The 16461-nt window shown below is 38.9% G+C and overlaps 1 protein-coding gene across 14 annotated transcripts in view; it reads right to left on the reverse strand.

Moving 5' to 3' along the window:
• Positions 1-16461, reverse strand: part of LOC134357390 (guanine nucleotide-binding protein G(I)/G(S)/G(O) subunit gamma-7-like) — a 347522-nt gene that overhangs the window by 191123 nt on the left and 139938 nt on the right. For 8 of the 14 annotated variants that reach the window (XR_010020614.1, XR_010020613.1, XR_010020615.1 and 5 more), the window contains one exon: positions 11285-11358. The exons of the other annotated variants lie outside the window; for them this stretch is intronic. The gene's annotated coding sequence lies outside the window, so the exon portion shown is untranslated. The remainder of the gene's footprint in view (positions 1-11284; positions 11359-16461) is intronic. 14 annotated transcript variants of the gene reach the window in all.

A 16461-nucleotide genomic window follows, 5' to 3' on the forward strand; every position in this document is an offset into this window, starting at 1 on the left:
AGCTTGAATCAAACAAAGACCTTGATTGTTATAAAGAAGCCAGAAAAGAACTCAAATAGGGAAATAGGAAAGCCAGGAGGGGCCGTGAAAAATCATTGGCAAGAATCCCAAGGCATTCCATACATACATCAAGACAAAAAGGACAACTAGGGAGAGGGTAGGTCCACTCAAAACTACTGGTGAGAACATTTGCTTGGATGTAGAGGATGTGGGTGAGGTCCTTAATGACTACTTTACATCAGTATTTACCAAGGAGAAGGACATAGGGATAGGGAGATCACTGCTGAGTGTATTGATATGCTAGGGCATTTTGAGATAACTGAAGAGGTAGTCTTGAGTCTCTTAAAGAGCATTAAGGTGGATAAGTCCCCAGTATCTGATGATATATATTCCAGATTATTCAGGGAGTCAAGAGAAGAGATTACTGGGGCTTTGATTGGTCTCTTAAGAATCCTCTCTAGGCATAGGTGAGTTTCTGCAGGACTGGCAAATAGCTAATGTTATTCCATTATTCATGAATGGAACCAGGGATATTCCTGGAAACTATAGACCACTGAGTCTCGTGTCAGTAGTAGGGAAGTTACTGGAAAGAGTTCTTAGGGATAAACTTACGACCATTTGGAAAACCATGGACGAATTAGGGAAAGCCAGCATGGTTTTGTGGGGGCCAAATCGTATCTTACAAATGATTCAGTTTTTTGATGAGGTGACGAGGGTGACTGATGAAGGCAGAGCTGTGGATGTTGCCTATGGATTTTAGTAAGGCCTTTGACAAAGAAGGTCCTTCAATGGGAGGCTCATCAGGGGATTAGGAGGGATCCATGATGAACTGGCTATTTGGATTCATAACTTGCTTGCCCACAGAAGACAAAGGGTAGTGGTTGATGGGACATATTCTAGCTGGAGATCTGTCATTAGTGGTGTTTCACAGGGATCTGTACTGGGATTTCTGCTTTTTGTGACATATACAGTAAATGACATGGATGAAAAATTAGATGGGTGGATTAGTAAGTCTGCAGCTGATATGAAAATTGGTGGTGCTGTGGATAGTGTAAAAGGCTGGCAGAAATTACAATGGGATATAGATCAGTTGTAGATATAGGTGGAGAAATGGCAGATGGTGTTTAACTTGGCCAAATGTGAAATGTGACACCTTGGTAGGTCTAATGTGAAAAGACAGTACTCTGTTAACAGCAAAATCCTTAACAGGTTGAAGAGCAGAGGAATCATGTGGTCCAAGTTCACAGCTCCCTGAAAGTGAATACACAGGTGAAAAGAGTGGTTCAGAAGGCAATGGTATGTTTGCCTTTTTTAGTTAAGCCATTGAGTTCAAAAGTCAGGAAAATTATTGCAGAATGCTGGACCGTCTTACAAATTTGTTATGAACCTTGGTCACACTAAATAATCCTTGTGAATGGACAAGCAGTATTTTTCAGGAATTCCTGTTGTTTTCTTTCTGCTTCTTCTTAGGCAACTCTCCTGGGTTGAGAACTTGCATTCAGTCCTTCCCCACCGTATCACTGAAGACATTCATGAGGATTAGTTTGGTTTCCTCTGGCAAATGGATCACGGTTTTTCTCACGGCTGGAGCAGATTCATTTGTAGCTTTCTCGATTGGAACATGTGCACTGAAGATCTGGTGCGCTGTTTTGGAGTTATCCATGCATTAGGACACATTTGCTAATCATACAGGGGAATCTCTGAGATGTTGACTAGTTCATTCATAATAGTGAAACCAACTCCAAGATGGTGCCATCCCTCTTCTGGTTTGCCCTCCAGTAGTATTCTCACAGCCTTGAGTTTGCCATCTCCTGTCTGGAACCTTTCATTCAGTGTGATGCTGTCAATGTCAGAGTCCCGGTGTCCTTAGGCATTTAGGTCTGTGGCTATCTGGCTCTCGTAAGGATCCTACCAAAAAGACGAAGATTCCAGTGGATGATTTCTTTCAATAAACACGAGGAATTCTGCAGATGCTGGAAATTCAAGCAACACACATCAAAGTTGCTGGTGAACGCAGCAGGCCAGGCAGCACCTCTAGGAAGAGGTACAGTTGACGTTTCGGGCCGAGAACCTTCGTTTCCTTTAACTGTCGACTGACCACTGTATATTATCCACCACTTGGACCTGATGGAGTGAAGTCTTAGTCCTGTAGCAAGGGAACTAAAATAACTGGACAGCAGAGTCTACTGCACTGACACTAACACATACATATATATGGGCATGTGCAAGCACTTGTCAGTGCACAGAAGTGTTGACCCATATATATATATGCCTAGTGCCTCTTCCTCACCCTTCCCTTCCTCTACTTTCTCCTTGACACCTCATTCTCAATCTTCCCTATCCATAAATCCCTTCTTCCTTCAGTCCCAAGATCTTGCCTTCTCCTTCTCTCAGTTTCCCTTTCATCCAACTCCCCCCACCCTTTCTTTTGTATTTAATAATTGGTCTCCTCCTCCTTTTCCTTCTCTAAGTACTTGCCTCTCATTCTTCAGACTTCCCTACCTCCCTCCATCCTATCACCACGGCTATGATTCATTGCAGCACAGTATCAAGTCACCACACTTACTTTGTAGCGGAAAGAGAAATGAGGAACACTTTCAGTATAGAAGTCCACGAGTGTCTTCAGAAGTTAATTTAATGTATTGTATTACTGAATTTCCTCCACACTGTACTCGGACTTGATAATCCAATGATCAGGTGTAATTTACATGCACTCTCTCAATAAATAAAGAGTTTGACATTGGATAATAATGAATAAAATACCACTGAAGCAAGTATCTCGAGAACAGAGTGTCAAAGACAACATGCTGTGCAAAGACAGTGTAGAAATTTTAAAATAATCCTGACATTTTATAGTATAGAAGCTTCTCGTACAGATTAGGGACAACTATCATATAAAATTTTTGCATTGGAAATTAAAGACATATGCTTGTGCCTCATGAAAACCAGTACAATGTCAGCATGCACTCTCTGGTTGTTGGGAAAGAGTGCGGCAGTCCAGGCCAAAGGCTTTTGATAAAAGAACTTCAAAATGCTCAACTAAATATTAGTACTGGTGATTTCTTTTCTTTCTTTTCAAATCTTTTTATTGTTATATTATACAGGAAAAATAACATGAGTACATTGAAGTAACAACACTTACAATGTCCCAAAAAAGATATTATCTTAAAGATAGAAAAAAAAATTTGTGATAACAGAAAAAACCTACTAAGCAGAAAAGTGAGAAAAAAAAAAGAATCCATCGGGTGTACAACCCCAGAGTCATGCGTCATACAAAAAGCTTCTAAAAATAAACATCAAACCGCCAGCAAGAAAAGAAAATATACTAAAAAATTTACAATTAGATCGTGGAAAAATTATATCAATTAACTCAAATGATAATAACAAGCAAATGAGCCCCATCTTTTCTCAAAATCAAATAAAGTTTGATCAAATAAAACAAAATGGCCCTCCTAGCTATCAATGTAACAAATACAATAACATGTTGGTCAGACACAGAAATACCATGAATATTTTGAGGAATTATTCCAAAAAGCACATTTATTAGGTTGTAAATTAATTTTAAGTGCTTTAGAAATTGTTGAAAAAAACGACTTCCAGAATTGCTCCAATATAGAACAAGACCAAGATATATGCGTCAGTGTAGCTATCTCAGTTTTACATCTATCACAATGACTATCAACATTGGAAAAGATTTTATAGGTCTCTCCTTTGTCAAATGATAATGATGTACAATTTTAAATTGAATCAATGAATGGCTAGCACAAATTGAAGAAGAGTTAACCAACTTCAAAATCCGCATCCAATCTTCTGTCATAAAAGTCAAATTAAGTTCCTTTTCCCAATCCTGTTAAATCTTAGATAAAGGATGCTTATCCCATTGTAATAATAAATTCTAAGTTCTTCCAATAGAACCCTCAATCAAAGGATTCATACTCATAATAGTATCTAACAGGTCAGCCTCCAATATGTAAGGACAATTACTTAAATATTTTTGTAAAAAATGTCTAACTTGAAGGTATTGCAGAAAGTGCGAGTATGAAAAAGAATATTTATCAATTAATTGTTCAAAAGACATCAATCTATTTTCTTTAATTAAATCCAAAAAAATAATTAATACCTTTATTTCTCCAAAGTAAAAAAATTGGATCAAGGAAGACTTAAAAAAGTAATTTCTGTAAATTAAACTACAAAGTTTAAATTTTTTAAGATTAAAAAAATTGTGGAACTGGAGTCAAATTTGTAAAGAATACTTAATCACAAGATATAGGTTTAAATTAACAACTTTAACTAATTGCATAGGTAAAGGAGCTCCCAATAATGAGGTTAAATAAAACTGTTTTATAACTTTCAGTTCCAGGTCTACCCAAATTGGCCGATCACTCTTATCAATCCAGTATAACCAGAAAGATATATATTGCACATTAACAGCTCAATAATACATTCTTAGATTAGGCAAAGCAAGACCTCCATCCTTTTTCAATTTTTGTAAGTGACATTTACTAATTCTTGGTCTTTTATTATTCCAAATAAAAGATAAAATAATAGAATCAATCTGATCAAAAAACTTCCTAGTCAAAAAAACAGGAATATTCTGAAATAAATATAAAAATTTGGATTAAAACTAATTGGATTAAAATGATATATAAAGCCCCTATTTCTACTGTTGTCACTAACAATTGTAGGTCTCCTTTTTTTCAGCTTTCACGGGGGACAAGGCAAGGCTGTCCATTAAGTCCTTTGTTGTTTAATTTAATATTAGAACCCCTTGCTATTGCTCTTCGTGAGGCTAAAAATATCCATGGGATTTTTGTGAATGAGACCATGCATAAGATCTCTCTTTATGCTGATGATTTATTGGTTTATCTATCTAACCCTGACGAATTCATTCCTGCCTTGCTAAAATTATTTAATGAATTTGGAGGTTTTTCAGGATATAAAAAAAATTTTAATAGAAGTGAATTGTTTCCTTTAAATGAATCTGTCTCTATATATGATAATACTCCTTTTAAAGTTACAGACTCTTTTAGATATCTAGGTATTACAATTACTAAAAAATATAAGGATCTTTATAAAGCCAATTTTATTCCCTTAGTTGACTTTATTAAGTATTTATTTAGTAGATGGAGTCCACTTACTTACATTTTCACTTGTTGGTCGTATTCATATAGTACTGGTGATTTCTATTGCTTCAGCAGGCACAAAGGATCTGCTTCAATTGGTGTTTTTGATCTGAGATTACCAGGTGTGCCCTCTGTTAGATGACAACAAAATTCCCAACTGCTCTGTCATGAGCAAAAGGTCTCATGGCATTATTTTTAAAAAAGCCATTGTTTATCCTCAGTCAACATTTTTAAAAGAGATTTTTTTCTGGCAAGTATCTTTCTTTTTTCTTGCTATTAGTCGCATATGAACATTGACAACGCTTCAAGTGCACATTGCTAACTGTAAAACACTGGGACATCCTGAAATTATAATCTAAATGTAAATCTTTTTATTTTACATGCCATACATCCTTTACTAGTTCAACACTCCCAAGGCCATTCCAAATTCTACACTAATCAAATTAAGTAAAATAAGGCAAGGCAGGTTGCAAGGCCTGTATACACAGTATAGATGTGGTCTCATTAGGGCCCTATGTAACTACAGTGAGGCATTTCTTCTCTTGTATTCAACTTCTTTTACAATAAAGGCCACTTTACTATTTATCTTCCTAATTTCTGGCTGTGTGTTAACTTTCCTTCTGAACATTGACATCTTTCAAAATCTTACTATTTACAAAATACTCCACCTTCCTATTCAATCTACCAAAATCAACAACCTCATGTTGTCCACACTATATCTTCAGCCATTCACTTAACACACCCAAAGAAACTCTCATCCTCTGATATCACATTGTGGGCTCCCTTTGTAACCACACAGAACTAGCTCTCCCTACCCAAACACTTTATATAGATTGCTGAGCATCAGCTGTGCACAGTGATTCCTGTGGCACTCCACAAGTCCCAATGCAAAACTAACCGATTTATTCTTACTCTCGATTTTCTGCCAATTAACTGATCCTCAGTATTTAACTTACAATATCATGCACTCTATCACCTTTTAACAGTTTCCTGCAAGGCCCTTTCAACAAAGCCCTTCTAAAAATACACCACATTAGCTAGTTCACCATTATCAATTCTGCTAACTAAAATTTCAAAAAGATCCAAAGTATTTGACAAACATAATTTCCCTTTCATAAATACATGTTGTCTCTGCCCAATCCAATTCCCAATTCCCAAGTGCCCTGACAACATTTCCTTAATAACAGATTTCAGCATTTCCCCTACAATTTATGCCAGGCTAATTGGTGGATTGTTTCCTGTTTTCTCTCTCTGTCCTTCCTCTCTCTTCAACAGTGATATTGCACTTGCTGACTTCCAGCTGCTGTGAACCAAAAGAGTATCTCTGGAACTATAGATGCATCCAGCATCTCCATTGACACCTCTTTAACAGCTTAAGATGCAGATGAATAGACCTTGGGGATACATTGCCTTTCTTCAATAATATATATTCTAAATGCTAATTACTTATTTACAAAGTAAGAAAGTAAGAAATTTGGAGCAGGAGCGAGTCATACAGTCCTCAAGACTATCCTGCCATTTAGTAAGACCATGGCTGATCTGACTATAATTTCAGTTCAGCACTAGGACACAAACAACGGCATTCTGCATTCTTGTCTACCCCTGCCTACTTCTGAATTAAAAAGTCACCCAAAGTGCTTCCACACTTCTGAGGCAGAGGTCTCTGAGGACTCATGATCCTCTGAGGGAAGCAATTTTGACTATTAGATAGTAAACATTTTACTTTTTATTTAATCAATATCCTCTAGTTCTTGTATTTTCCCCTTAATAGTTAACATTCTCTCCACATTCACCCTGACAAGACCTCTCAGGTCATATCATTATACTATTATAAGATTCACCAGGATGTTACTTGGACTGGATATGCATGGCCTTCTTTCATAACACGGTTGGGTAGGGTGAAATATTCAAAGTGTTTTTCACAGGTGATGGGGGGGGGGGTCTAAAACTGGTAGACAAAAATCATGTAATGGGGAAAAATAAAAGGCAAGAGAGGAGTAACATTTTCAACAGGGGGTAGCTGGTACAGTGCCTATAAAAAGTATTTACCCCCCTTGGAAGTTATCATGTTTTATTGTTTCTCAACATTGAATCACAGTGCAATCAATTAATTTTGCGTTTTATATTTGTAATTAATTTAGGTCACTTTGTAGAGATCTGCTTTCACTTTGACACAAAAGAGTTTTTTTCTGTTGATCAGTATCAAAAAAAGCCATATTTAATCCACTGTGATTCAATGTTGTAAAACAATAAAACACGAAAATATCTGGGGGTGGGGGAAGGGGGTGAATACATTTTATAGGGATTGTATATAGAACGAACTGCCAGAGGAAATGGGTGATGTAGCCCACAGTTAGAGCATTTAAAGGACATATGGGCAGGTAGATGGACAAGAAATGTTTATATTGGTCAAAAGAAGGCAAATGGGACTTGCTCAGGTAGGCAAATTGATCAGCATGGTCAAGTTGTGCTGAAGAGCCTGTTACCATGCCATATAACCTTACGATTCTATATTGTTCAATCCTTTTTTTTCAGCTCCTCATTTATGCTCGATGTGGCCCTTGTGGCTAATCAAAGACTGGATGTCAAGCAGGCAGTATGATAATACTAATGTGCTTCAGGGTCAGGATAGGTGGCATAACAATCTGCGTTAACTGCATTAACACATGCCATTGGTGATAAAGTGACATCTTGTTTACAAAGGTCAGGAAGAGATCCAGGGTTGATCCTTGAGGGACTGTGTGAGGAGTAATTTAGCCATGGGATGTAAAACATTGCTGTAGAGAGTGTGGCCATTGCTAGGTAGGTCAGGAAATCAGCAGGAAGTCTGTGATCATGACTATTCCTTTTTTATATTCTTCCTTTCCTACCTGTTATATTAGAAGTAATGTGCATTTATAATTTAGGTTATGCTGGTACTCTCTGCTTCTCTTCTCTTCCATACTTCCTGCTGCATTATTCTCATCCATCCCCTTCAAACTATGATAGTGGCCTTCGAATTTTCCTGCCCGTATTGAAGTTCATACTCTTCTTCTTCCTTTATGATGAGATTCTTCTCTCACTCCCACACAGCCAGCTTACTTGCCTCATATTTTATTCTATTAGTCATCTGGTTCTTCTAGGAGAGTGAATTTCATTCTGCCATGTACGTGGGGATTTTCAAACTTGCAAAAATATTCAATGCCCTTGCACGGAAATAGAAGAAACGAAAACAAAACTCTTAGCATGATTGAGAAAGTAATTTGAAATAATCTTGTGCCGAATGATATTGTGAAGATGCAGATTTCTCATGAATATTCCTCCAAATTGGCAATGAAATTCATCATTGTCAGCACTGCCTTGATCATCTGTTAAAAAGGGTGACTGAAGACTAAGATCTCAAATCTGGGACAAAACTTGTGGTTTACTCTTTTTTGCCCTCTTGAACTCTTCTGAGATTTGGACCACCTACAGAGGTATCCCCAATCACTGGTGAGATCCATCAGCACTCCATTCAGTGACTTCTCCCAGGACAATATGCCCAGCATTTTGTTCAGTTGGCTCTGAAGGACAGGCCAATACCCAAAACAAAAGCACTACTCTGAGCCCAATCATTGAAAAGATTGTCAGAGATATGAAGGAAAGGTCTCAAGGATATTCTCAAAGCCTCTTTGAAAAAACTGCCAAATCCTCACTATCTCACGGCCTGGCCCATGAACACTCAAGGTGGAGAATGAGCATTTGATATCATGCTGAGAACCTCAAGTCCATAAGACCATAAGACGTAGAAACAGAATTAGGCCATTTAGCCCATTGTGTCTGCTCCGCCATTCCATTATGGCTGATCCCAGATTCCACTCAACCCCATACACCTGCCTTCTCGCCATATCCTTTGAAGCCCTGACTGATCAGGAAACTATCAACTTCCCCATTATATATTCCCATGGGCTTGGCCTCCACCACAGTAGTTAATATCTAAGGCAGAAGTTGATAGTTTCCTGATTGTTGGGATTCCAATGAAAATAGTGAAGGAGGCACAGGATCTCCTAAGCTACCCAACTGCAGTACCTACTCTGTTAAGCACTTTAGCTCTACTGTGGCAATATCTGCAGGTTTCATGTTGACCTCAGAACCTACAGAACTGAGGTTGAGCATGTAATTCTCAAATATGAGAAACTGAATAAAGATGGAAGAATTATCTAATATATTTTCTCCTTGGTTTGCTATTGGCCAGTAAAATTAAGTGCTGTGGATAACCAGTAACTAAAATACATGACTTTTTATTAAATTTGCGGCTTTTTCTTGCTGTTATACAGCTTTTACTAGGCTCAGATGTAGAGCTTGCCTTTGTTTTGCTGCCAATTTACTTTCTGCTGCCTAATGAAAATATAAACTCACTCTGCAGCAGCATATTAGAAGACATCAATTGATTAGTAGGCCAAAGTCTAAAAATATGTTTAGATTGCTCCCTACCAAATACTGAAAAATGTTACAAATACTAGCATAAGTTATTGTAGTTGCTTTCATATTACATTAAGGTCTTGGCATCAGCATCCAACTAATTGTGTATTTGCTAAAATTCATGGTCCAAAAATATGACTTGAACATCCTTCTTCTCAGGTTGCAGAAGACTTAATTGAAATCACTGCCTTGATGTGATGTACAACCTGTTATCCAATCCCTTGGAGATATTTGGTTATGATTCTACTTAATGCTAAATCACACTGTCCAATCTAAATATATTTTTCATCAGAAATAAAATCAGAAGTAAGATCTGTTAAAATGCTTTTAATCTATACCCATGGCAAAGGTGCTAGAAAACGAAATTACAACCAAAGTATTAAAATGGATTTGTAGAAATGTGTTTTTTCCAAATCTATATTCCTAAATAAAATTGAATGTATTCATAAGCTGTCAGGCGAAGGCTTATTTCAGTTGTTACAAAGGGTAACAATTTTTCCGATTAGGAAAAGGGAAGGTGCAACGAGACCTGGGTGTCATTGTACACCAGTCATTGAAAGTGGGCATGCAGGTACAGCAGGCGGTGAAAAAGGCGAATGGTATGCTGGCATTCGTAGCAAGAGGATTCGAGTACAGGAGCAGGGAGGTACTACTGCAGTTGTACAAGGCCTTGGTGAGACCACACCTGGAGTATTGTGTGCAGTTTTGGTCCCCTAATCTGAGGAAAGACATTCTTGCCATAGAGGGAGTACAAAGAAGGTTCACCAGATTGATTCCTGGGATGGCAGGACTTTCATATGATGAAAGACTGGATCCACTAGGCTTATACTCTCTGGAATTTAGAAGATTGGGGGGGGATCTTATTGAAACATATAAAATCCTAAAGGGATTGAACAGGCTAGATGCAGGAAGATCGTTCCTGATGTTGGGTAAGTCCAGAACGAGGGGTCACAGTTTGAGGATAAAGGGGAAGCTTTTTAGGACCGAGATGAGGAAAAACTTCTTCACACAGAGAGTGGTGAATCTGTGGAATTCTCTGCCACAGGAAACAGTTGAGGCCAGTTCATTGGCTATATTTAAGAGGGAGTTAGATATGGCCCTTGTGGCTAAAGGGATCAGGGGGTATGGAGGGAAGGCTGGTACAGGGTTCTGAGTTGGATGATCAGCCATGATCATACTGAATGGCAGTGCAGGCTCGAAGGGCCGAATGGCCTACTCCTGCACCTATTTTCTATGTATCTATGGTACAGATTGTATAATTAACAACAAGCAAAAAGAGACCTGTGATCATCATATCAACTGATCTAAAATAGGAGAACGAGCACTATATCTTCCTGGTGGTCTCTGTCCTGCTATCACTTAAACTGTTACCTCATTTTGCGCTCAGGCTTTATTCTTAAGAAACAGTGCTAATTGAATCAGAGGTATTAAGTATTGCTCTCTCACTGGTTGATCACCAATGACATAATGACATATTGCACTTTCATTAGTCAAGTGAACACACACTTCAAAGCAATGTTTGGTAAACTATCCAGATTCATTTGCCAAGTTGGTAAACTGGTAAGCTGCGAAGTTTTGATTATTTTAGTCATTTCGTTTTCTAATATATTTTAGTTAAGAAAACCTTTTCCCCAGACCAAGAGTGTAATAATGGATCAGCATTCAAGGGAGTTATGTCAAGCATAATCCCAGTGTTTCACAGTATTACAGCAGTTGCTTACCTCAGGACCGTTCTGTAAGAGTACACTAACTATGATTTCCTGCTTTGTTTCTTATTTCAGCAAAAGGAACAGGACTGCAGACAAAATAAAGAAACTTTAGTCAAATTAGTTATCAGCTTTGACAGCCACACATTTTTCTGTCTTCGCAATACTAATTGAATTTAAAAAAACTAATTTGCACACTACATTAACAAAAATATCTAACTTAAACAGGTCTGTTTTATCAAACCTTATGGAAAATTTACAGGTAAATTTTAAAGAATCAAATCTATGAAAATGATGTATTAGATTTGTAATGCTTCTTAATACTTGATGTATTAGTTTCCTTAAACTCTACCTCTCATGCATATTATTACATTTTGTCAGAGGAGAATTTTTACATTAAGATATGCCTAAAGTACACATGTTTATGTATAATAAATAATCAGCCATTTAATAATAATCTCACTGTTAGGCTCAGTCTTGATGAAGAGTTTCAACCGAAAATGTTGGCAATTTATTTCCTCCCACCGATACAGCTTAAAATACAGAGTTCCTCCAGCAAATTGTTTGTTGTTCCACATCCCAGCACCCGCATTCTCCTGTGCCTTCATTTGACAGTAATTCACTGATTAATCACATTTGACCTATCACAGTGCTGAATATATTCAGCAGCTCTCTGGTGTAAAGAAGATCAAAGAGTCATGACTGTCTCCTCATTTCCTTCACAAATAGGTGGCCCTTTTTATGAAACTATGGTCCTCTGCTCAAGAATCCCCATTGAACAGAAACATTCTCAGAGCATATTTTTAAAAACATAAGTATGGAAGACTGTAATTTGAACAAAACTTGAGGAAAAAATTATAGCCCAACATTTGCAGTTGGTATATTTTTGTAGCTTTACTACAACTTCAGGATCAGTAGAGAACCAAGGAAGCCTTTACTTCATGTGGATTGCACAACAGATGGTTTCCAAAATCTAATTTGCCTAATTTTAAGTGTGGTTGCTTATACTCAGTCTGAGGCAATGTGCTGAATTTATAGAACTCAATAATACTTCTCAATGTTCCTTTGAGAGTTAGATCTGTTTTCCTTGTATGTTAGATATAGACTTTATGACTGAATTCCATTTGACTGAATGCTACTGCTTGCTGATGTCAATTCATGGAAAACAGAAAAAGCTTACTTATGTCCTTGTGTGATCATTTTGTCATCATCAGCTAAAAATAATCAGCCAATGCTTTTATTTTTAGCATGACTGCTATTTCCAGAATTGAAACATTTGTCCTGGACTGCTGAGGTTTCAGTAGGAGATTTTACTTTTTCAAATGAGAATATAAAATGACTTAAAATGAATCAAAACAGAAGACAAGAAAAGTGCATCATATTATGAAGTATTATGAAGCATTTTTCTTGAAACTTACTCTTAAGGAGAGATTTGCATGCATTGGAGGTAGCTCACAGTATTTTCTCTAAGTCTACTCCTGTGATGAAACAGTATTCAAAAGGTTGAATAGGTTGGACCTGGACCCAATGATTTGAGAGAAAATGAGAAATGTTCTTATAGAAAAGATACATGATTCTGGGGTGCCTTGGCAAGTAGATGCTGAGAGGATGATAATGCAGGAACCCAGAACAAGGGGACATAGTTTTAGTGCAAGAGATTTAAAATGGAGAAGGGAAAAAAAATTCTTGAATTTTTGGCATTTTCATCTAGAAAGCTATGAATACTATATCATTGAAAATATTCTTCTACATTTATGGAACAAGCAGAAGAGTGAGTTTGAGGCCTAGATTTCACCTGCCATGACACTGAATGGTGAAATACCCCTCAAAGGGCTGTGTGGCTTAGTCCTGTACCCATTTTTTATGGTGGTGTCCAGTTGGCTGCAGTGTTCAGGGGCATCAATCAGAGAAGAAGCACAAGCAGAGCAGGGTGAACTGCCTCAATGTAAAGCAGAGGAAAGGAGTGGGAATAAGGGGAGCCTTTTCTGGTGGGCTGACGGCAAGTAGTGGTGTTCTACAGGAGTCTGTTTTGGGACTACATCTTTGTATATTATATGTCAATGACTTGGAGGATGGAATTGATGGCTTAGCTACAAAGTTTGCAGACAATAGGAAGATAGGTGGAAGGGCAGGTAGTTTTAAGGAAATAGAGAGGCTACAGAAAGTCTTAGACAGATTAGGAGAATGGGCAAAGAAGTGGGAGGTTTATGGTTATGCACTTTGGCAGAAGAAATAAAAGGGTAGACCATTTTCTAAATGGAGAGAAAATTCAAAGCATTGACATACAAAGGGTCTTGGGAGTCCTTGTGCAGGATTCCCTAAAGGTTAATTTGCAGGTTGAGTCTGTAGTGAGGAAGGCAATTGCGATGTTAGCATTCATTTTAAGAGGACCAGAAAATAAAAGCAAGGATGTAACATTTAAACTTTATAAAGCACTGTTGGGGCCTCATGGAGAATTGTGAGTAGTTTTGGGCCCCTTATCTTAGAAAGGATATGTTTGACACCGAAGAGGGTTCAAAGGAGTTTCATGAAAATGATTCCAAGATTGAACAGCTTGTCATATGACGAGTGTTTGATGGCTTTGGGCCTGTTTTCACAATAGAATTCAGAAGAATGAGGGGGTGACCTAATTGAAACCTATCAAATGGTGAAAGGCTTTCATAGAGTGGACATGGGTAGGATATTTCTTATGGTGGGAGAATCTAGGACCAGAGGACACAGCCTCAGATTACAGGGGCGTCTTTTTAGAATGGAGATGAGGAGGCATTTCTTTAGCCAGAGAGTGGTGATTCTGTCGAATTCTTTGCCACAGGCAGCTGTGGAGGCCAAGTCTTTATGTATATTTAAGATTAGATTAGATTAGATTCAATTTTATTGTCATTGTGCCGAGTACAGATACAAAGCCAATGAAATGCATTTAGTATCTGACCAGAAATGCAAAGAATAGTGTTATTTACAAAATAACTACGAATAAGAAAAGTGCTACAGCACACAAATATAAAAGTACTGAGACAGTACGATATGGGTGCAATACTGCTTAGCGCTGTGATGAAAGGTTTAGCAGTGTCACAGCCTCAGGGAAGAAGCTCTTCCTGTGCCTGCTGGTGCGGGAGCAGAGGCTCCTGTAGCGCCTACTGGATAGGAGGAGAGTAAAAAGTCCATGGTTAGGGTGAGATGCATCCCTGATAATGCTTTTCGCCCTGCCCAGGCAGCGTTTATGGTAGATGTTCTCAATGGTGGGCAATTGGGTGCCGATAACCCGCTGGGCAGTTTTCACCACACACTGGACTGCTTTGCGGTCCGATACGGGACAATTGCCATACCACACTGAGATGCAGTTGGTGAGTATGCTCTCAATGGTACAGTGGTAAAAGTCCATCAGTATCCTGGGACAGAGGTGAGCTTTCTTCATGCTCCGCAGGAAATAAAGGTGCTGTTGCACCTTTTTGATCAGGATGGAGGAGCTCAGGAACCAGGTGAGATCCTCGGAAATGTGGACACCAAAGAATTTGAAGCTTGATACACGCTCCACTACAGTTCCGTTGATGTAAATGGGGACTTGAGTGTGACTCCTGGCATGCCTGAAGTCCATAATGATCTCCTTGGTCTTCTGGGTGTTAAGGGTCAGGTTGTTGTCGGCACACCACGCAGCCAGGTGCTGGACCTCGTCCTTATAGGCCATCTTGTCATCCCCTCTGATCAGGCCAACCACCGTGGTGTCGTCTGCGAACTTGATTATGGAGTTAGAACCATGTACAGATATGCAGTCATAGGTGAAAAGGGAGTACAGAAGAGGGCTCAGCACACAGCCTTGAGGCATGCCGGTGTTCAGGGTGAGAGTGGAGGAGGAGAGGTTGTCTAACTTAACTGATTGGGGTCTGTTAGTCAGAAAGTCGAAGGTTCAATTGCAGAGGGATACGCTGATACCCAGCTAGCGAAGTTTGGTGATCAGCTTGGAGGGGATCACAGTATTGAATGCCGAACTAAAGTCAATGAACAGCGTTCTGACGTAAGAGTTGGCGCTGTCCAGGTGGATCAGGGCAGAGTGAAGTGCCGTGGAGATGGCATCCTCTGTTGACTCTGTTAAGGCAGCAGAGATTAGATTTGTGATTAGTCAGGTTATGAAGAGATTCAGGGAGAAGGCAGGAGATTGAGGCTGACAGGAAAATTGGATCAGCCATGATAAAATAGTGTAGCAGACTTGATTGGCCAAAATGGCCTAATTCTGCTCCTATATCTTATGGTCTTATAACTACTGTTCATTAGCACTCACTTCTACTGTGATGAAGTATTTGAGAGGTTGGTTATGGCTAGAATTAACTCCTTTCTGACAAAGAAGCTAGATCCACTGCAATCTGCCTAACATCACAACAGGTCAACAAAAGATGCAATCTCACTGGCTTTCCACTCTGTTTTGGAGCACCAAGACATTTACAAAAATACATCAGATTGCTGTTTATTATTATAGCTCGGCATTCAACACCACCATCCACTCAGTATTAATCACAAAGCTTCGAATCCTGGGCCTCTATACCTTCCTCTGCAACTGAATTCTTGATTTCCTTATTGGGAGGTCACAGTCAGTTCAGATTGGTGATAACATCTCCTCTTCGTTGACAATCAACAGAGGTGCACCTCAAGGACGCATGCTTAGCCACTGCACAAAGCACACCTATAAATTCACCCAAGACACTACTGTTGTTGGTAGAATCTCAGAAGGTGACAAGAAAGCATACAAGAGTGAGACAGATCAGCCAGTTGAGCAGTGTCACAACAAACTTGTAACCAATGTCAGCAAGATGAAGGAATTGATTGTGGACTTTATGAAGGGAAAATCAGGAAAGTAAGCCCAAGTCCTCATCGATGGATCAGCAGTGGAAAGCATGAATGGTTTTAAGTTCCGTGGCATCAATATCTTGGAGGATCTATCCTGGGGCCAAAACATTTTTGTAATCATGAAGAAGGTAGGCCAGCAGTTCTCCCTCATGAGGAGATTTGGTACGTCACCAAAGACTCTTGCAAGTTTCTACATATATATGGTGGAGAGCATTCTGATTGGTTGCATCACAGCCTGGCATGAAGGCAACAATGCACGGGATCTCAAGAGGGTGCACAGGGGTGTAGACTCAGGCAGCTCCAGCATGGGCACTATCCTCTCCACCACTGAAGACATCTTCAAGAGGCTCCGCATG

This window comes from Mobula hypostoma, chromosome 16 (assembly GCF_963921235.1).
Source record: "Mobula hypostoma chromosome 16, sMobHyp1.1, whole genome shotgun sequence".
NCBI lineage: Eukaryota > Metazoa > Chordata > Chondrichthyes > Myliobatiformes > Myliobatidae > Mobula > Mobula hypostoma.